Genomic DNA, 21,226 nt, shown 5'->3' with positions numbered 1-21,226 from the left:
AGCTGATGAGCCTAGATTTTATTTCAAATGCCCAGAATTAAATCAAACTGAGCTAAAATGTATAAATAAGTATAGTGCTAGAGACATTTTCTATAGTACATTAGCATAACACATAATAAAAGTAGCGAAAGACCATGAATTAAGCTAAAAGATTACACACACATGTGGCGGGCCGGGGGGGGGGGCGGCACACAAACCTTCAAAGGTAAGATGAGAAAGAAAGGAACACCTACTAAAGTTCTGTGGCATCTTGGCAAATCGATGAACTTGTGCTTCAATATTCCCATGCTGAAATGGATAACCTAAATGAAAAATGTACATATATCACACTATTACAAAATGTTTAAGAGAAAATCAATCACAAGGGTGGGGGGAAGAGTGTCAAATTAAAAAGCAAGAGAGGAAAAGTAAAGTCTATATATCAGAATCACTGTAGTTACCTAAGCTCGTTTTAACAAGTTTAAGTCCCAACAGAAAGTAAAATTATTTCACTGTAAACAAGTATACTATTCTTGAACTTCTCAATATATATATGATACCCAGAATACACTTTGGAATGCCAGGAAGGACATGAGAAAGGGGTGCTTCTGACAGCAGATGCTTAGCCATTGAAGAACAATAGTACATAGCTCTCTATGTGTCCTTGTGGGGAGAATTAAAAGAAACCTTCTAATGCAATTTGGATTGGGAGGGTTGCATGCTGCCTGCATAAATATTGCTGCCAGTAAAGTCATGGCTACTGTTGATACAGCCTCCCAGAATATGTGTCAAAGTTCCACTGGAGGAGGAAAAAGGAAGAGATTGCTGTTTAGGGGAAATACAGATCATTGTATCAGCCACAGTTTCAATACTGTGGTTTGTACCATAGTAAATTTGACAGCAAGAGGGTATTACAAAAATGGGTTCCAGAGTTGCATATGAATTCATGAATCATATGAATTCTGCCCACCCAAAATCTGATGGGCAATTGTGCCAGGGCCAGTGACCTTAGAATCTAACTAATACTTAGGCATCACTTGTTGAAAACAGGTGTGTGCAGGATTGGAATTATTTCAAAAAGTATGTGCATATAGATGCTCCCTAAGGCACCTTAGATCCACAAGAAATATGTGTGCACACCTTCAAGTCTGCTGCTGATTATGAATTTCATAATGTTTTCTAAGGCAGGGAATAGTCAGACGTGGTTTCGCTAGATCCTTTCTCTGAAATATAGTCTACACCACCTGGTATTCATTGGCAGCTTCTTATCCAATTACACTTGCCCCTCCACATTTGCAACGTTGACTTTTGCAAATTTGATTATTCACGGATTTTATTAATATGTTCTCTCTAGGAATATCTAGGTCCTCCAGCACAACTCTATGGTCAACTTTAACCAAAAGTCACACCATAGGACCAAGAGATTCCTATAAAAAACATTGGAAGGGATGTCATATTGAGGAGGGAGCAAGCTTGTTTTCTGCTGCTCCAGAGACTAGGACCCGGAACAATGGATGCAAGCTAAAGGAAAAGAGATTCCACCTCAACATTAGGAAGAACTTCCTGACCGTAAAGGCTGTCCGACAGTGGAACAAACTCCCTCGGAGTGTAGTGGAGTCTCCTTCCTTGGAGGTCTTTAAGCAGAGGCTGGATGGTCATCTGTTGGGGATGCTTTGATTTGGATTTCCTGCATGGCAGGGGGTTGAACTGGATTGTCCTTGTGGTCTCTTCCAACTCTATGATTCTATGACTCCACTAGGCATCTGGAGCTCCTCCAGAGCAATTCTATGGTCAATGGCGTGTTACAAATGTACACAATGCTAGGGTTAGGAAGCGGTGTCGCTTCCACACACCCTTAACCCTAGCACGCGCAGAGCGTGTACAAAATGGCGGCGGCCGTTCCACATGGGGGCTGCCATAGCTACATCACAACTGCGCCGCCTCCAAACGGGGCAGCACGGAAGTGATGCAGTGGGGCTGCGCGAGGGCGCCCAGGGCACCCTTTCCGCAGCCCTGGAAGGAGCTCCGTTTCGGAGCTCCTTCCACCTTTGCATCGCTGGACGCGGCCTTTACATGGCTGCGCCAGCAACACAGAGCAGAAACGGGCCAAGTGGCCCCTTTCTCCTCCTCCCCGCCACCGCCGGGTGTCCTTGGGGCTTGAAGCCCCAAGGACACTCCTTTCCAGGCCGCGGGGAAGTGGCCTTTTGCCACTTCCCCGCAGCCTGGAAAGCGGCAGATCGGGGCCTCAGAGGCTGCCGTTGTGGCAGCTGAGGCCCCGATCCGGCAGGGAAAGGGCTGGTTACAGGCGCGCCCCAAATGGGCGGTCTGTAACGCGCCAATGTCAGGCAAATGTTGACCATAGAGTTGCACTGGAGGACCCAGGTGTTCTCTCAGGTAAAAACATAGTGTAGTTGTTATCTGCTGTTTCCCCACATTCACAGGGGTCCAGTGCCCCTAACCCAGCAAATGTGGAGGGACAAGTGTGCTAAGCGTGACTGAACCTGCTTCCAATATCAGACAGCATCTGGTGCCTTTAGGGTATTTAGCCTCAGGAAATACAAAATAATAAAACAATGAAACCATTAAATTTTGAATTAAATTGGAGAACAATGATAGACCAACACATTTTAACCTTTGCATGCTCAGAATAAAGCAATGGAAAAAGTAATGAAAAAAGCTTATTCACAAAGCAATGACAAAACAAAGAAGAAGCCTCCCCAGACAAGCATTCCAGTTTGGGTGTGATCTCTAAGAAGTCTCTTCTTTCATGTATCCTGGCAAACATACTTCTTTTGCCAGGACACAGTCAATGAATGGCAGCAGCACCAATTGTTCTAGAATCCTGTCAGGTTGCTTTGTTTTTCTCTACAGTGCAAGTCATAAGTCAGAAGTGTTGGTGGAGAGGATTGCGATACAACTGAGGAAAGGGATGTGCATGTATATATGTCTGTGTATAGGGAAAGAAGCATTTGTTCTGTCCCTCACCCATATTTTAGTCTGCTCATAAATACTTGTGTAGACAGATACACACAAGCTCTCTGTGTAAGCCAGTGCTTGGGAAAGTGTGGGTTGCAGGCCATATGCAATCCTCCAGGGCCATTTTGTGGCTCCTACGGCCCAAAACATTTAAAATATGTTTTGTTCCCCATTCTGCCTTAGGGGGTATGAATCCAACAGAGTCACATTTTTTCAGCCTCCCCAAGAGTGGCTTTTTTTCTCCCAATAGGAAGTAACCTAGTAGCTGGCCTTATGAGGGGAACAGAAGAAAATCAATTTGGAGCGAGTGAGATGGGACTGTGGTCCATCATGGTCTCTTGGAGACCAATGTGGCTCTCTAAGCTTTGGTAGTTGAACACCTCTGCTCCAGGGTAAAAAGGTGACCTTTCCTCTCAATGCTCAACAGGGCACTGGCCTAACTCCATTCTTTGTTCTTTACACCATTCAAAATACGAAAATTCTCATTCGTCAAAACAAATGTATCATAATGTAAAGCATACAAATTCCAAAGTGGGAAAGTGAATTATTGGGCTGCTCTCCCAGAAGTTTTAGTCTGAGGTAAATCCTATGAGAATAATCAGAAGAGTTTAAGTTGATTGTGGAATATCACATAGGCTGTCACCGAGGGGGGAAAAAGCAGAAATGAAGATTGTCTTATAGTTTTATTTTCTGCTCCACAGACACAAAAGCATTATCCATAAAACGTAGCTTTTAAAAAAACACTTTTCATTTTGTCTTGATTCATCCAAAAAGGAATAATAAAGCTTCTGTATGAAGATATTTTCACAGAGTCACTTTCATTGTTCAATGCAGGACAAAACACACATACACACACACACACACAATGCAACTAGGTTTTTCAAAGATCATTATGAATATGCTGAAAGGATGATCATTCATCAAGGGCAAAGCACATACAAAAGTTGAAGGCATCTTAGTTGAGGATAAAAACAATTATTTGGGATTAGGTCCCTTAGAAACCTATTAAGTGCATATACCTCAGGGTTAAAATTTATGGAAACGTAACCCAGAAGCAGCTTTAGCATCACATTAATTTCACTTGGCATTGAGAAATCTGTTGCTTTGTCTGGCATGTATAAAATGTCACTAAGACTATAATGGAAAATGCAGACTCAGATAAAGCAGGTAGTAAGACAGAAACAGAGCTCAAGAAAATTGTGTTCATTGAGTAATTAGTTACAACAGATCTAATTTATTGTTTTTATTGTTGCTATTAAAACCTTTCTGTCCACCTGGGTGCTGAAAGTAAGGCACAATAAAACATAAATAACATTCCTTAAAAACATATTAGAAAATATTTTAAAAACTAATTTTAAATGCCTTCATCACTGCAAAGAGAAACCAATTACAAATAACTTGTTTATAACTAATTAAAACTACACAATGAACAGACAATATGCTGAAACTGTGAATTTTAAAATTGTAACCATTCATAATATTTTATAGCCTAGTTCTCCCGACACCTTGAAGTATAACTCCAGGGTGGGCAATAGGAAATAATATTGTGACTTAAACCGTTTGTCTAACAATAGCAGTTTAAAATGTCATTAAAAACAAAGATTGCAATAATTAAATAAAGAATGGTGTGCATATTATCAAAAGAGAATATTCTACTGACTGAAGCTCAAAGTATCAAAATCCACTACAAACAGACGGGCAGGATACAGACCTAATTCCTGTCGCAAGGAATTACAAAATGAATCAGAATCTGTTGGTATGTGATAATGGTTTTATTCATTTAATATATGAACTCAAAGCAGTATTAACAGAATTGGTTTCTTCAATGTCGTATCATTTTGGAATACAATAACTTATTCAGGTTTTCATTTAGTCATTTAAAAAGGCTATATAGAAGAGGGAATTCAGACAATTAATTAATTACACATAATATACAGTATATTAGAGAGCCAGCGTGGTATAGTGGTTTGAGCACTGGTCTAAAACTCTGGACACTAGGGTTTGATTCCCCAATCATCTATGGAAACACTGGGTGATCTTGGGTGAGTTACACACTATCATCCCCAGAAAACCTCACGCCAGGCTCACCTTAGGGTCACTATAAGTCAGAAACAACTTGAAGGCACATAGCAACAACTACAATGATATATTTATTCCAAGAGATACAAGTAGGGACCTATTGATTTCTTCATGTTTCTGGAGTGAGGGCTTTTGCTTGTAAGCAAAATCTCATTTATTGTATCTACTTCATGGTTCAATAGATGTGGATCTAAATACAAATACAGGTAAAGGACTGACAATGTACTGATTTAAACTCAGATTAACATTTTAATATGATTAGCTCTTTCATTGGACACCCTTACATGTTTCCTCACCAAAAATTCTTGTGTTGTCTCCACATCCTCAACTTGTGAATTAGTAAACATATAACACACCAAAACTGAAATCCTGTTGGTGATCTAAGTGTGTAAGTGTGGCTATGTGCACATATATCTTTTTTTTTTTTTTTTTTGACACAGCACAAGGCATTCTTCTATTGCCCTTTGTATATAATTCAAACTGTTTTGCCCCTGCAACTGCCAAGTTCAGAGAATGACCACTTCTGCTGTTGCTGTTTACTAGCAGAGGAGGGGAGAAAGGTGGAAAGGAATTCAGACAATGTAGCTCCAAGGGAAAGAGACAGGAAGGTGCACTCCATCTGTATCATTTTTTGTCCCTGCTAGCCATGACACACTGCTTCTTCATTGTCTCACTTGTTTCTATACTCTCTCTCTCTCTCTCTCTCTCTCTCTCTCTCTTTTTCTCTACTGGTAAACAGCAGCAGTGGTGGTGGCCCCTCTCAGTAGTGGGGTGGGGTGGCTTGGGTTGGATGTGGTGCAAGGGCCTAGACCAGTGGTTCTCAACCTTCCTAATGCCGCGACCCTTTAATACAGTTCCTCATGTTGTGGTGACCCCCAACCATAAAATTGCGGTGTCTCGGTTCCTAAGACCATCGGAAATATGTGTTTTCCGATGATCTTAGGTAATCCCTGTGAAAGGGTTGTTCAACCCCCACAGGTTGAGAACTGCTGGCCTAGACAATTGTTTAGACAAATACATATATAGGAGGTGGACATGGAACTGGATGGTGCATATGTGATGTACCATATTGGTCCTAATCTCTTAACCACAGTTTAACAATAGGCCCTATATACAGACAGGCCAAAATAAAGCTGCTTCAGGTCACTTTGGAGGTATGATGTTTCAATGATGCATGCGTCCTAAGAGTCTGGAAGCTGCACCAAAGCTGCACTCCAGTCCTTAGGACTGGAGTGTGGCTTTGGTGCGGTTTCTGGACTCTTAGGACACATGTATCATTTAAACAGCATACTTGCAAAGTGACTTGAAGCAGCTTTATTTTGGCCTGTCTGTATCAGGCCAATAGTAACAATTTGTTGTTCTTTTATGTTCTACATTTTTTGAATAATAGGATTCAAAGCAGCCTACACATTATAAATCCAGTACAGATTAAACACCATACAAAATATACATATTTAAAACAACTGAACAATCAGGAGAGTTAAAAATCATTTAAAATTCATTAGAAGATAGTATTATCTTCTAATATTAATTAGAAGACAGTATTGAGATAGCTGAAGCAAGTCACAGGATCATAGTTTGGATAATTCAAGACAGGGTGCAAAACTGCAGAGGGGGGTTGGAATTCAGCAGCTGGCACAACTGGGATGGTCATGTACTGAATACCTCCCCGAACTCTGCTGCCCAATTTGACTATGAGGTCAATCCTATCCCAATTCTGCCGCTAAACTATGGAGCTGCAATGGCAACTGAAAATAATGTTTCCCACTTCTCATCAGTGGAAAAACCAGGCTTTCTGCACCAAAACAAAGAACACAGGGAGTGCACAACTTGTTTAGAGCAGTGGTTCCCAAACTTTGGTCCTCCAGTTTTTTCTGACTTCAGCTCCCAAGATTCCTGACTGTTTGCCAAAGTGGCTGGGGCTTCTGGGAGTTGAGGTCCAAAACGTCTGGAGACCAAAGTTTGGGAATCACTGTTAGAGGATAATCATGTCTCCTGGAGGCTTCCTAGAATGCATATTTAACGCAAGATGTTCATATACTTATTTGCCCACATTATTTCTAAAAAAAAATTCTGCAAATCTATGCACAGCAGAGCTACTTGAAGTGGTGGTTCATAAACAGTGGCCAAAGTGTGAGGCAACATCTGTATCAAATTTACAATGGAAAAGGAAACTGTTATATCTAATGAGCACAAATTTGGTACTGGCCCCTGGCACAGACTGGGGGGCAGGGGGAAGCCAATTCCCCACATCATACAGCTTGAGAAGCACTGATGTACAGTATCGTATAACTGCAATACCTGATCCTGGTTTTCTCATTTCTTCTTATACACTGAAAAAAGTTTTGTGTTTTTATTTCTTTGTTTTAGTAATGTTGATAGTTTCTTGTGTTCCTATCTTTCTTTTGTTAGATGCTCATGAACTGGCAAAACCAAAGATGTTTCTTATACTTCAAGTATTCCTTTCAGAAAGGTATAGTTCCATTTCTAAGAAAGATAAAATGAAAACAAAAAATAGAATTTTGGAATATTTCAGATTTCAGAAGGGTGGATAAAGGAGACTCAATCTGTACTGGCACTTCTCATACAGTATCAAGTCTACTGTGGTCATACTGTATTTAATATTTAGGAAAATACTATGGTCGGTTAGTACTTCAGCGACCATTTAACATTCTGCTCTCCTTAATTCATTTGTTAATTCATCTGATCATCAAGCATACTTTAAATGCATGTTTATACAGTATGATCCACCCATATCTGTGGATAACAGCAAATCTTCTTGAAATGAATGACTTCCAGTAGAAGGATACCTAGGATTGTAATGGAAGACCTAGAAATGCCTAGAAAGAACACCTCCCCAGGAATCGCTACATCCTCCAGCACAACTCTATGGTCAACTTCTAGCAGAAGCAAGCAATAAAGTTGTGCTGGAGGACCTAGAAAATGCTTAGGAAGAACATTTTTTTTAAAATATTTTTTCAGACAACGGTAAGTGAATCAGCATTTACCAGTCCTGTTCATACAGAGTTTACACTGTGTATCACTACCGCCTTCTCAGTCTAAACATCTGCTCAAGTAAGGATTTTCTCACAGAAGTTTCTGAAGGTACCACAATATTATTCCTCTAATTAGGATTTTAACTTAAAGATGTGCCAATCGTCATATGTGTATGTGTGTGTGTGTATTTAATATCCCTCCTTTTTCACAACACTGGCTATTGAATATCTTCTTTAGAAATGCAACTCTGACATCAATACTTTGAAAGATTAAATGTTGTTATGGTAACTGTGCCTTCCCCTGGAAACCAGAAGGTGTTTGAAGTAAATGAAGTAAATGTAAGGGACTTCCAGAGAAGAGTAGTTGCTGTAATTTTAGTAGGAAAGGTTCCCCGGTTTCCTTACAACTTTGATAATACATACATAAGAATCTATTTAGTTATTCAACTAATACAGAATTTCAATAGATAAACATTACACTATTGTTATGTACAGAGATCTTGTAGCACCTTTGAGACTAACTAAAGAGAGAAGTTGGCAGCGTGACCTTTTGTAGACTTAAGTCTTCTTCCTCAGATGCATTACACTTCTGCTGTTAGTTTTAGAAACACTGGATTTCAAAACAAGACTGACATTCTGTTCATGACATACACATGTGTAAGTTGCATTGCACATGTAGAATGAATTCATCTGCCATAGTACAACAAAGGCATTCTGCTGAAAGTGGCAGAAGCAGAGCTGCACATACAATGTTTTGTATTGTGTTTATGCCCTGTGGCTGTGCATTGTGCACTTCACAACAGCAATTATTCATTGACATGTGCTGCGCAATTGATATGTGCCTTTCTGCATGTTGGTTCCTTAGTGCTGGTGCAGTGCATCTCCATGTGCAGAAATGTATGCTATCCGGAGGGGATACAGTGGATTGGAACAACATGCTAGGGGAAAATGTTGAGCCAAGCTTATCTGTTCTTCCCGTTTTTCTCTATTTTGCTGTTCATACATGGTCAGTACAGACTGTTGAGGCGGCTGCTATTTACCTTGCCTGTTGTAGGCAGGCACATATAGCAACAGTTAGAGAGGACAATGCTGCTCTTTCCCAGCTCAAGTTTTCTTGCACAGTTTACTGCAGCCACATTGATGCAATTGACAACAGAAGCTTGTGTTTCTCCAGCTCTCCTTCAGCACCCTCCCAAGGCCAGTGCCATTTTTAAAAAAACCTCTAGGATGAAAAGGGAGGCATTAAAAAGCATATATATTATGCTGCAATTAACAAAGTGTCTGAGAGTGATAACACTATATATATATATATATATATATATATATATACATACATACACACACACACACACACACACAGAGAGAGAGAGAGAGAGAGAGAGAGAGAGAGAGAGAGTTTTATCACTCTCAGACATTTTGTTAATTGCAGCATGTCTGTAATTCTATTCTCAAAATAATGTCAGATGCAGTGATTTCACTCTAAATGCATTAGTATAAGATACTACCTATGAAAGATATTGTATATGATTATGTATTGTGTCAATTTAGTTTTCCAGCTCAAGAAACAATTAGAGCAGATTGGGATAAACTCGCTTTGAGCTGATAAACTCATTCTATCCTGTTGAAACTTCTGGGTATCCTAATAGATTACTGTGAGCCCTGAAATGTTATTCTGAATTCAAATGAGTTAGCAATTCAGGTCAAAACCAGAGATTAGATTTATGTTGGGCTAATCAATCCAGACTGAACATTATTTCATTAACAATTCTAGAGCTCCAAGATAAGGTAGAAGAACGACTGGACATTTGAATGAACTGAAACCCAGTTTAAAGCAGACAGTCCACAACACTTACATTCTATTGCTAGACTTACTAACTATGTGCTATTTTTGCTGGGCAAGAATGCTTTTTCAAACTGAGTTGCTTATCTAATAGCTAAATCAAGAATGTAATGCTTAATGAACTGTGGACATCCACTTGGCAACTTTACAAGTCTTTGAAACTGAAATACACTCAAGATTTGTGAGCAGCACAGGTAACAGAACTAAAACAATTCCATTTATTTAAGTAACCTACCATTACTGCAGGAGACAATCCAGGAAATCAAAGGACCTTTTCTTTTTCAAAAAATGTGTGCACTCTAACACAACTTTACTCTTATCCCTACAGCCTCTCACACACTGCCTAATCTGCCTCCAGTCCTCCAGAGGAGATGTTGGTAGGGAGGTGGGGTGAAGAGAGCGAACATAGTCTGTTGAAGTAAGCTATTCCCTCAGTTGTTTTAATGGGATGCCATTTTTGAGCAGTCTCTAATGAAACACATATACAGTACTGTATTATGAGCAAAGCAGAAGGGTCACATGTAGGGTTGCCATGTCTGGGGGGGGGGCAGGACATTCCCGCTTTTGGACCATTCTGCACGGTCCCAGTCCGTTTTTGGGTCTGTCCCGGCGCCCCCCGGGTTGTTAGGGCGCCGCCACCGCAGCGCATTTAGCTGCTCTTACTTGCGCCACCGCCACCACCGGCACCAATGTGGCTGTTCCATCCCTGCGGCCCCTCTTGCAGCCCCTCTTGCGGCTGCCGCCACCGCCGCAGCATTCGCCGCAAGCCCGCAAGCCCAAAGACTTCTGTGCGGGCACACGCAGGGCAGGGTGGGAGCCTGGAGCTCCTCTGGTTGGCTGGCTGGCTGGCTGGGCTGGCCAATAGGGGAAGAGCCCGCCCCCTGCTTCAGGAGTCTGTGACTCCTGGCAGGGGCGGGGCTGTTCCAGCTCTCTGCCCCCATTGGCCGGCCATCTTAAAGAGGAGGAGCTCTCCTCTATTTACTCCCTCGGGCCGGCGGTCAGAGGGCAGCGGCGAGCAACCGGGGGCAGGGGACGTCAAGCGGAGGCAAGCGGCGAGGAAGCAGGGGCATGGGGGGCAAGTGAAGAGGAAATGAGGGAAATGGGTGGCAAGCGGGGGAGTCAGTTTGCAAATGCCCAAATGTGCTTTGTGTGTGTTTTGGAATAGGGGAGGGGGGGTTGGCCAGAAAAGGAAGAACATTTCTGTCATCTGTCTAGGAATAATGCCAAAATGTCCTCCATTTTGATCATGCCTAAGAAACATGCATTTATAGTAACATTTTTTAAAAATCAACAATTTTTTCGCGTGTCTTCCATTTTAAAAGTGAGTCCTACATTTTAAAATGTTGTCCTACATTTGTCCCGTTTTGGAGGTCTGGACTGATGGCAACCCTAGTCATATGACTAAAAGAATTCTGCCAGTGGGTCCATGAAGATAAAGTATGATGTGAACTGGCATCTAATTTTAGACAAGTAAATTTTGATACCAATCTAGTTTTTAAAAAATGATTAATTGAAAATCAGTTGCTAATAATTTATGCAGCATAGAATTTACTAGCAAGTCTTTCCCAGAGTTCAGTAATGTGACCTTTTTAATTTATGAAACCGTTCATCTAATATTGGCTAGGCAGTATAGACCAAAAGTAATCTTTTCAAAGCCCAATCTTTATCATTTAAAAAATGTTTTGACACCTCAATAGAGCAGAGGTTCCTTTTTCCTGGAGTGGTCGTGGAGCACCTGAGAAGTGCACATGGAACCCTAAGGGTTACTCGGAGTACAGGTTGGGAAACGCTGTAATAGACAAAATGCTAAAAATAATATAGTTGTGTAAATTACGTTTGTATTATCCAAATATAACATGATATATTAGATTGCCTTTAGTTTCCTATCATATTGTATATGATATCACCACAATCAATAAGGGAAAATAAAAAAACCTAAGGTAATTAGTAAATTTTTAGCAAGCTTACAGTTATTACTTTATGTTAAATATACTTGTCCAGCAGGCCTTTTTTAATGCTACTTACTATACTGTAAAAGTGCAAAAAAGGGATGTAGCATTATGCTGTTGGGTATGGCTTTGGATTGATTTATAATCGTTTTAATAAGTAATTATTCCCTTTATAAATAAGACAATCAAATGACAATATGGGGATAACACTGGTCTGTCTCAGAGGAGTGAGTAAAGATTACTGATATATTACATGTGAATCACTCTGTATATTTGAAACACGCTGTATATATGCTATATACAGTTATGTTTCATTTTGCAGAAATAAAACTGTTGTCAGATAGAAAAAAACATTATACAAAAATACCATGAAGGTGACTTTGTACTAAGCTGAGAAGCCTCAAAGAGGGGAGAAAAAAAAATGCAGCTCTAGTTGCTGTGTCAGCATGGCATAATCAGCTATCAGATATCCCTTAGCGATACTTCTTGATGTTATTACACAGCAGCAGATCCTTTCAACTCCTTTTAAAGGAATTAGCACAGCACCGCACTACCTGTATTTGTTTAATAGCTGAGTGACCTACACATATGTTTTGCTGAATCAGAAATATTATCTTTGTTTATTTCAGCCTTATTAAGCTCTTCATTTACCCTGAGCCCAGCAACCAAGAGAATCTTACTGAGCTTCATACGTACAAGTATTTTTTAAATGGTAACGTAGTGTGCCAAGAAAAAAAAACATTTAAAATCTGGACAAATAATTTTCTGGGGAGTAAGTCTGAACCATTAAAAACTCAGTGGCTGTTTAGATAATATTGTGTAATATATCTGGATAAAGAGAACATTATTGAATTCACCAAGGAAATTTAAAAGCATACCAACAACAACAATGGACAAAACAGCTGTCAAGACACCATGAAGGGGCCAATTTAACCTAAGGAAGGGTGTTCTGCAGCCTATGAGCCCTTTCCTATGTATAATGGGTATATAATTTTTTACTTTTTCATTTCCTTTTACTGATTGATGTACTGACTGAATCATTTCTAAATTACCTCAAATGCTGTCTTAGTGCAGATTATCCTATGTTGACCTAAATCTCTTTCATCTGTCATTTAACTTTCAGTGTTTACCACAGTGTGTAATGTTTTAGGGGAAATGGTCCATAAAAGCTTTATGTTTGTACCTGCACATCAAGATGAAAAAGGAATACTGGCACAGCAAATGCTTTTTTTCCTATTTAGTAACAGATTTGTAATGTGCCATGAAAAACAGTTACCAGATAGTGCAATCAGCCTTCCATATTGGCAGGCTAAACCATCCTCGGATTGGAATATTCATGGATGGCACCACCCCATTATTGTAAATGGCAGTGCATGTGATGACTCCAGAGTAGTCATGTGCATGTCCATTAACAATAATAGGATTAACTGAGAACCATAACCAGGTTGGATGAAACAACAAACTAGAGAGTTCTCAATACATACAGAGAAGGAATGAAGAAAGAACTGACACATGCATTGAAAAAACTCCTAAAAATGAGATATGAGCAACCAACTGGGCCATTGTCTTTAACAGCTTTATGGGACTTTTCAAAATGGCAGGTATACTGAGATAATGTCCATTCCTAAAACCCAACAAATTCTGTTTGCAGATCTTCAAGCTCAAAGCAGCCCTTGGAGTATACATGTATTTGGTCCATAAACCTAGACCAAACTTTACATATGCACCTCAGTTTGCAGATTAACTGATGTTTGAGTTTGGAGCAAACACATCTAAAGTGAAGCCTACACTGTGGCCTTATCTCTCCACTGAAACCATAAAAAGGAGGGTAAAGCCTATAAAAAGTGCTGCTTGAAACTATGCAGTAATTTGATCTTTTAAAATACATTAGACGGATTACTTTAAAATAGTGTGATTACTGCATGTTCTTTTTTCATTCATTTTTGTGGTATTAAAGCAGATTTCTCCCCTCATTTATACAACTTACACTGAAGTGGAATTTTATTATATTTCCAACATTGTGCTTTCATTCTAGTATATATCTGGACTCGGATGAATCAAGAGGGTCTTTGTTAAAAATGAAATTCTTCATTCTGAAGAATGATATTTTATACATGCAAAAGCATGTAAAAGCTGCCAAGCCAAAGCCACTCAGTGGTTACTGTTCTGTGTGTGTGTTTGTGTGTGTGTGTGTGTGTGTTTGTCTACAACAACAAACATGTTTCCCCACCTTTTGAGTTAAATGTTTTTCCCACAATTGAGCTTCAGGATATACCAAGCTTGCATGAAGTCAGGCCTTCATTTTTCATGGCATATTAAAAAAATCTGCTGTCAAGCAGCAAATAAGCATTTCCCGTGCCAGTGTTCTCTTTACACCTTGATCTGAAGGTTCAAACATAAAGCTATTATGGCCCCTTTTCTCTAAAACATTACACACTGCAGTAAACACTGAAAGTTAAATGATAGATAAAAGAGATTCAGATGACAGTTAAAAGAAAAAAAATTAGTACTGAACAGTTAATGTAAAAAAATAAGTGTGTTGTTACCATAGAAATATCAGATAAGCTCAGAGAACTGGCTGGCAATTATTATTGTTGTAAGAAGAATGTTATTGGTTTGATTCACAGCAGTGAACTTGTCATTTAAAAAAAAACTACTAAACAAATACTTTTGGTCTAGTAATCTTCATCATCTAGAAATTCTAATATTTAGACTCTTTAAAAAATAGGCAAATATTATTGAAAAGATCAGTTAAAGTATATTTATAAAAAGAGTAACTATGTGTGGTCTGTCCTATACTGAAAAACAAAGGTCACCTACATAAGTATTATTATTATTATTATTATTATTATTATTATTATTTTATTATTATTATTATTTCTTACTTTCTTACCCACTCTCCACATGGATTAAGGTGGGGAACAAACAACAATTAACAAACACAACACATCGTTTAAAATGCACACCAATTTAAAAGGACAAATAAGAGATACACATATAAAACAATCGTCATTTAAAATTCATCATTTAAAATTCATTGGATAAGTCTGCGAAAGACTGGTGTTAATGCCCTTTTAATTCAGACAGCACATTCAGCTGTCAAAACTCTTCTGGCAGGTCATTCCACAGTTTAGGGGTACCAAGCTGGTCCTGGCTGACTAGAGTAAAGTCCCCTAGAGCTGATGCACCCTTTTCACTCAGTGTGAATCAAAGATTCACATCCAACCAATTGTAATTTCTCAGACGAACAGTAATAAGCTATTCTATATGGTCCAAATGTACTGCAGAAATAATCCAGTTCAAAACTGCCTAAACTGCCCTGGGTTCAGTGCTAGGGGATCCTGGGAACTATAGTTTTGTGAGATATTTAGCAGCCTCTGTCAGAGGCTCTGGTGGCACAATAAACTCACTTCCAGGTCAGTTAAGGAGTCTTGAACTGGATTTCTGCTGTGATTTGGACCTACCAGAACTAAGGAAAAAGGAACAACTCCTTAGACATTTTCACTCACTGGAAAAAAAATTATAGGAGCGGTTTCCCTTGGTGTACTCATATTAGTAATTAATTCTACATTTTCTTATTAACATAGCTTTGGAACACCTGTCTCTGAGTTCAGCACTTCTGCTTATGGACATGAAAACCCATATGAAATATTTCCTCATTGGAGTTTTATCTACTTCACACAATCGATGAATATTAAAACGGAAGAAGGTATGGGGGGAGGGAGAAGAATAAAGGACCACTTTATCAACTGGTTTTTATTTTAGCATGAGCTTTCATGGTTATAAAACCATTTCTTCAGGTGCAGTACAGAGTAAAGATGTGGGTTTAATCATGAAAGTACACACTAAAAAAGAAGAAGTAAGTCTTAATGTGTAACTACATTCTTTATTTTTCCTCTCCCTTCCTTTTCATGCTGCAAGAAACAGCATGACTACTTCTTCGAAAACATGAGCCAAGCCCATATGCCGAGAATACTCTGGGAGCAGCCTGGGGTATTCTGGCCCCTGAGCTTCCCTGACCATCCCCTTGTTATAAGGGGCCCTCCATTGCGATACCGTCAGCTGTTACACATAGTTACCCTGTGCTACCCACTGCAGCCATTGCCACAGCAAGCCACTCATTCCAAAGTCAGAACGAGGCCTCAGAGTCAATTGCATGGCTGGGCATCTTGTTCTGACCTCAAAGAGGTGACTGCGCAGTGACAAATGCACAAGATGGTACAGCATAATGCAGTGGATAACCTCCAGTGTCACAATGGAGGATTCGGATCTTCTAGGAAGATTTGGAACAAAATGTGAGTGTGACCAAGGAAGTATCCCGTCAATGCTTCGAGGCGGTCGTTTCACCTCATAAACATCCAAAGACTCCTTGATCCTAGACACGTGCCCACCTCTTCCCTTAAGACATTTCTTTTAAATGAATTAGGATTGGGGGCCCCAGTGTCTTCTCTTACTGTTTTTTATCTTTGGCAAGTGTTTCTCTGTGACGTTATTGTTTATAAATTCACTCAGGACAATAGTCTTCTGGAAACAAAATAAAACATTAACTTTATTTATAAACATGTGTTCAGACTGTATCTTTTCAGGTTGTTTCACAGATCCTATGATTATAGTAGTCACATTCTTTAATAGTTACAAATTATTTCCTATTCAGTTTCCTGACTTAACTCTTCAAGCTAAACTGGTTCTTGCTGCTTTTAAACTTCTCTCTTCTCATACATTAAGCTTCTTCCTTCAGACAGAATTATGAATTTTGCTGAGGTACATTAGCCTGAATCCTATTGACATCTCTCAGAACAGAAGAGCTCTGAACTGACTCTTAAACTGATACACAACGTATTCTCTCTCTAATTCGCTCCTCTCTTTTAGCCACTTCTCTGCAGCAGTTCCTTCTTTACAACCAACTCTGAACCAACTTACCTATTGATTGCCACAGTGAGTTTTTAGAAAGTGTTTAAGAGGGTTGCCACAGTAGGTTAGGTGCTGACATGGTCAGTTGACATCCAAGGTGTTCACAGTTGAAACCTGTGCTTTTTAAGTGACTTCCTTGTTCGCTCTGTAGCTGACCTTCCAGTAGTCACACTAGAATTGTCAGTTACCATGTTGTCTGATTTTTTACACCATTCATCTGTTATTTATTTATTGCATTTATACCTTGTTCTTTAGCCACAAAGGCTCCAGAGTGGTTTAAAGATAGTTAATTAGATAGTGGTCTAATTATGGTCTTCACATCTGCCACCCAGTGTACAAGTATCCTCAGTGATACAATATTGTGTAGGTGTATCTTTTTTGTGATGCCACAATGGGTACACTCGCATTTATTTACAAGAATAGATGATAGATAATAAGACAGATAGATAGATGTACTGTACATTCCTCACCATACTGGAGGTACTGTTCCATCGTTAGGAGGGTGTCTGGTCAGTGCCGGAGTTTCCAATGTATGATGGCCTCTGCATTGTCCAGACTTGTTGCCATGGGAATTGTGGGATGACATTTTATGTGGCCCATGTGGACAATACCGTGATAATATTATTTTATGTGCCCTCAGGATCAGTGCAGGTTTGGATAGTTAATAGCAACGCCAACACCCTACTTATATTGTGCAGACCAGTACACCAGGAAGGGATATACTGAAAGATCACTGGATTGTTTGGATTGGTAGAATAGCAAAGTCTCCAGAAAGAGAAAAAACGTCAACAAATTCCTCTAAACTTTGTAAGTCTGCTCCTACTTTTGTATTCCTTTATTACTATTCTACAGTGTACAACAATGCAGCTACATTTACAAGCCAAAGCAAACTTACTGAAAAACAGGGCTTGTTTCTTCCATGTTGGTTTGCTCACTACTAGAAGTTTATTTCTCGGTTTGCTTAAAGTGAACAGCAACTAGCAGATGGGATAAATATTAACAAGCTTATGTCTATTATTCTACAGATTAATAACCAGCTTGGATACAATAAACCCAGATGGTTATTACCGATAATCTACAGGAATGTCCAACAGCTACCTTCGTGCTATTTAAGATATACAGGGAAAAATATCATATGCTTCACATCCAGCATACTGATGTTCCAGAATCGATGGGTCTATTAAAGATAAATCAGGTTCTCCCTTTATTTGCAGCTCACTTTCATTAGGATAATGAAGGACAATCATCTTAAAACTGAAGCCAAGTTAATGACTTAAAAAAATCCTTCCTTTTTCTGTAGTCAGAGACTGCATGTCTATTTGACATTATGGCATGGGTCTGGACACAGTTTGGGAAGAACCGTTTGGGAAGAACTACTTACTTGCGTGTTAACAAGGATGGGACATCACTTAACAGAGTAGGAGTCAATAATCCTGGATGGGGTAAATATGCTATTCTAACAGTTATCTCAACTGCAGCTATACAAAAGATGTAGCCTGTGGCCAAAGATTATAAAGAATTATCATTTTTGTTTTCAAGGTATATTCAACAGTACAGACAGCTAAACAGACTGAATAGTAGACAGACAATAAATAAATAAATAAAATAAATCAATCCTGGTATAGAACAACTTCCAGTATTCCTGGGTATGAGTTTGAACAGAATTCAAGTGGCTGCCAATTTGCAAATTAGGGAAGAACTAATTGTCAGCAGGGATGTCTGCAGTAACTTCTCATCTTTCTTCTCTCTTGTTCTAACGTGGGGACCATTTTAATTCTCTCATAACCTCCCCCCTCCAAAAACAAAACAAAACCCAGAGTCATTCCAGGATGAGGATGTGGTGGCAAGATGCCCATCTTAGTTTGAAACAATTTCAGGTCCTGGGTTAAGTGGCAACTCTGTTCAGTTGTAAACTGCTTGTACAACTGATAACTCCTCAAAATCAAATTTGCATTCTAGGGGGTGGTAGAGGTGAACAATACTTTACCATGGTTAACTGCATTGGCCACAACAATAAAACCTTAAATTCACCCCCCAGCCCCAATTTATGTCCTGCCTCAGAGCCTATGGCCTAAAGGCAGCTTTACATACAACGATCATATCCAGGAGAAATGCATTAAATAGCGAAGCCAATAATACCTTTTTTCTCCTTCTAAAAAAATGTATTCATGCCACTCAGTTTAGGCTTTCCCCTTTCAGACTTCATATACACTGTTTACTTGCGCACATAAAAGAGCAATATGAACAGAAAAGGATGTTAATTTATTAGAAACAAGATAACACATAAATGTTCAAAATTGCTGCTAAGGGCATTTGACTCTCCAAGTATTTTAATTAGAACATGCTTACTATATGTAAAGGAAATATGCTTAGCCATTTCTGAATAATATTAAATGTAATCCCACAGAAGAGTGTCTTATGCTTATGCCAATACAGACTACCATGAATTTATTAAGTGAAAATTGTGGCATGCAACAGGAGCAATAATTCACACATGAGAAAATTAATTTATGAGACGAAGGAATGCAGGCTTTCAATCATTTCATTGTACTGCTTCCAAGAATGTGGGGGGAACAGAGACAGAATTTGCAGACAGTTCAGTCAGCATAAAATATGGTTTAAGCCTTGCATTGTATATTTGTGTAAACTTCACTCCATTTTCTTTAATTGATAAAAGTATGATCACATATATAAAATCACTTTCTGGTTTCCAATCTTGCTCTGTACGCAGAAAATAATTTGCATGGCAGCTTTTTCCTCTTACTGACATTCTGAAAGCAGAGACTGGATACAAGAGGAAATGGGTGGAAAGATCCACCTTCTCCATCTGGCAGCCACGAACAAAAGTTGCAATTACCAAATCAGTGCAGCAAAACCAGGAATGGGAATTATGTCTTCAGGACTCACCTGAATGAGGAGGCTATTGCCTGTTTTACTTAACCCCTGCCCTTACTGGTTTATAAACCGGCCGTTGCAGAACTAGTGATATGGTTGAGGAAGGGAATTAGTTATTGTTTAAAGGAGACGGATGTTTCCTGCAGCTTAAAGGAAGAGGCAGTAACGCCTGTATTAAATAAGCCTTTCCTGATATGGTAGAATTACTGGACAGCCTCAAACATACCATTTCTAGCAAAGTGATCAAGAAGGGTGTCCTAAAACTCCAGAGTAGACTGCACTTATTATGTGGAGTTATTTCAGTAGAGCTTTTGGCCCGACTATGGAAGAGAAGTAGCTTTGTCAACTACTGGGGGAAACAGTAGGGAAGAAATGCAGCCCTATTAAGTTCTAGATTTTTCAGTGGCTTTCAATACTATTTGGGTCTCATTTCAGAGAAAGGCAAGATACAATATATATTTTTAAATTTTAAGTATCATTTTCTATCCTTTCTTGTGGATTGGTGGCTGAATGAAGATGAACAAGCAGAAACTAAATCCAGGCAAGAAAGAGGTACTGTTGGTGTGTTAAAAAGTCAGAAGTCAAAATCAATCTGCTTTAGGAGGGTTTGCTTTCCTATGAAAGGATCAAATTCTCAGAAGAATCAAGTACTGTACTTAACTCTTGCTGTTCCTCAGGTTGGCTCCTCAGCCGCAAAATGTGTTTACATAATAGTTAGTATGCTTGCTGTAACCTTTCCCAAATAAGTTGCATTTGACAACAGTTTCTATGCCTTGGGCACTCATGTTTAGACTACTGCAACATACTCTACCAAGGGAAACCCTTGAGGAGCATCTGAAGCTACAACTAATGAGAAACATGATAGCTAGCCTTCTAAGCAGTACATAACACTAGGAAGATACTCTAATACTGAAATGTGTACTTCCTGCCAGTTGCTTTCCAGGCTAAAATCAAGCTACTAATCTCAAATTTTTGAAACCCTAAATGGCTTTGGTCATATTTAATGTCTACCTAGAATCAAGAATCATAGACGAGAGTTGGAAGAGACCACAAGGGCCATCCAGTCCACCCCTGCCATGCAGGAAATCTCAGTCAAAGCATACCCGACCGATGGCCATGCCAAAGAAGGAAACTCCACTACACTCCGAGGAAGGAGTGTGTTCCACTGTCGAACAGCCTTACTGTCAGGAAGTTCCTCCTAATGTTGAGATGGAATCTTTACCTGTAGTTTGCATCCATTGTTCCGGGTCCTGTTCTCTGGAGCAGCAGAAAACAAGCTTGCCCCCTTCTCAATATGACATCTCTTCAAATATTTAAACAGGGCTATCATATCACCCTTTACCTTCTCTTCTCCAGGCTAAACATCCCCAGATCCCTAAGTTGTTCCTCATCGGACATGGTTTCCAGACCCTTCACCATTTGGGTCGCCCTCCTTTGGACATGCTCCAGTTTCTCAATGTCCTTTTGAATTGTGGTGCCCAGAACTGGACACAATATTCCAGGTGGGGCCTAACCAGAACAGAATAGAGTGGCACTATTACTTCTCTTGATCTAGACACTACACTTTTATTGATGCAACCTAAAATTGCATTGGCCTTTTA

General features: G+C 39.5%; 1 protein-coding gene across 4 annotated transcripts in view; it reads right to left on the bottom strand.

Annotated features, from left to right (window-relative positions):
• SIPA1L1 (signal induced proliferation associated 1 like 1) overlaps nucleotides 1-21,226 on the bottom strand; it is a 244,171-nt gene that overhangs the window by 115,225 nt on the left and 107,720 nt on the right. For 3 of the 4 annotated variants that reach the window (XM_042453490.1, XM_042453517.1, XM_042453508.1), the window contains one exon: nucleotides 234-302. The exons of the other annotated variant lie outside the window; for it this stretch is intronic. The gene's annotated coding sequence lies outside the window, so the exon portion shown is untranslated. The remainder of the gene's footprint in view (nucleotides 1-233; nucleotides 303-21,226) is intronic. 4 annotated transcript variants of the gene reach the window in all.

The sequence above is a fragment of the Sceloporus undulatus genome, chromosome 1 (genome assembly GCF_019175285.1).
Source record: "Sceloporus undulatus isolate JIND9_A2432 ecotype Alabama chromosome 1, SceUnd_v1.1, whole genome shotgun sequence".
NCBI classification, from domain to species: Eukaryota; Metazoa; Chordata; class Lepidosauria; order Squamata; family Phrynosomatidae; genus Sceloporus; species Sceloporus undulatus.
This window is presented reverse-complemented; position numbering and strand designations above follow the sequence as displayed.